This window comes from Austrofundulus limnaeus, unplaced genomic scaffold (assembly GCF_001266775.1).
Source record: "Austrofundulus limnaeus strain Quisiro unplaced genomic scaffold, Austrofundulus_limnaeus-1.0 Scaffold912, whole genome shotgun sequence".
NCBI classification, from domain to species: domain Eukaryota; kingdom Metazoa; phylum Chordata; class Actinopteri; order Cyprinodontiformes; family Rivulidae; genus Austrofundulus; species Austrofundulus limnaeus.
In genome coordinates, this window is record NW_013953314.1 from 98,505 (window position 1) to 100,596 (window position 2,092).

Here is a 2,092-nt window from a genome sequence, read left to right on the forward strand (position 1 = left end):
GAATAAATATTTTAACTGAGAACTGGATCGACTTTTCTGAATTATTTCAGTCTTTATCGTCCAGGTCTGAGTGCTAAAAGAGCAACTCAGAGCTCGTTAAAAATACCCTCAAACTGCTTCCTAACGAGGTGTTTGATGAGAAAAACGTCATCTGCTTTATCTGAACATCTTTATTTCTGCAGCTCTGTGGAAATAGGTTTAAAATAAACATCCTGTTGAACACTTCACATCCTCTGACGTTTGTCATCTGTGGGTATTTGTCTACAGCCTCTTCATCCGACTCATAGTCAAAAACTTTCTTTTTTATTTAAAGTTTTGTTTTGTTTGTGAGCCTTTCCAAAGCTGTAAAAAACAGCAAAAAAAAAAAAAAACCGTGGTTGAAACAAAAAAGAAAATATAKAACTCTAAAATACTTCATTGCTTTGCTGGTAATGTCTTTAAATATAAACGTGTTTCTGAAGAACACCCACTTCCTGTTGACAGGTTTATTAAAAGTTGTGAGACATATCAGTTCCTGGTTTCTGGTGGTTTCTTGATGCGGCTGTAGAGACTGTTTGGACACATGTCCTCCTCTGTCTTCATCCGAGTCCTGACAGCAGAATAAGTCACCAAGTCCTCCTCCTCTCTGACCTGCAGCACACAGATGGAAACCAGCAGGAGCTTTAATTAGATGCACAGAACACTGAGAAGTTTGCTGACTCACACAATGTATCCCATAATAGTTCAGGTAAATGAACTGAGGTTCCAGCCATGATTAAAGTGTAAAAGCAGCAGCTGAGTCTCTTACCTTCATCTCATGAGAGGCTTTTGGGTTTAAGTGTTGAACAGAGGCATAGGTCAGAGAGAAATCTGCTTCCTCCTGAAGACAAACAGGAAGTAGTTTTAGGTTTTGGTGAGTGGGGATGGATGAAGAACACTTCTGAGCAGAAGCCTCTTATGTTAGACCAATGCTCTACACAAACCAAACCTTCAGTCCCCAATTATTCTCTCTTTGACTACTCAGAGCCAGGTAGTGGTCTAAGTAGTGCAAAGACGTCTGCAATGCCACAGGCATCACACAGACCATTGTCATGCAGTCCCATCACCATTTTGTGCTTGAGCAGACTGTGCCCAGTTAGGACTCCAACCAGTGTACTCAGAGTTTTCCTTGTCAGGGAGATGAGAGCTTTCACAAACCTTAGATTTGGACCATTCATCAGTTCCTGTGCCTGTCTACAGTCTGTCAGCTCTTTCCAGAGGATTGAGTGTTGAGGTCTAATCCAGGCCTGTAGGGCAGTCCTACAGACTGTTGTTGAGGTACCTACAGCAGGCTCTGGTCCTTTGAAGTTAGCCTGACAGCCAGTTTTTGTAAGTTAGTCAGCTGTCTGATACCATTAATGCCAGTATGTCCTGGTACTCATTTAACATAACTTTTATGGACAGAATTTCTAGGCGCAGCCAATGTGTTGAGGAGATTTGTTTTGGTGACCTTAGGATTGCATCTCTGCTTTTTGCAGATGATGTGGTCCTTTTGGCTTCACCGGATCCTGATCTCCAGCTCTCACTGGAGCGGTTCACAGCCGACTGTGAAGCAGCCAGGATGAGGATCAGTGCCTCCAAATTCGAGACCATAGTCTTGAGCTGGAAAAGGGTAGGGTGCCTCTTCCGGGTCTGGAGGAGGTCCTGCCCCAAGTGGAGGAGTTTAATATCTCAGGGTATTGTTCACGAATGAGGGAAGAATGGAGCGGGAGATCGACAGGTGGATTGGTGCTGCGTCTGCAGTGATGTGGGCGCTGTACCGATCTGTCGTGGTGAAGCGAGAGCTGAGCCAGAAGGTGAAGCTCTCTATTTACAGGTCAGTCTACGTTCCTAACCTCATCTATGGTCACGAGCTTTTGGGTAGTGACTGAAAGAACGAGATCATGGATACAAGCGGTCGAATTGAGTTTCCTCTGCAGGGTGTCTGGGCTCTCCCTTAGAGATAGGGTGAGAGGCTCAGTCATCCAGGAGGGACTCAGAGTAGAGCTGCTGCTCCTCCACATCGAGAGGAGCCAGTTGAGGTGGTTCATCTGGTTAGGATGCCTCCTGGACGCCTACCTGAGGTGTTTCAGGC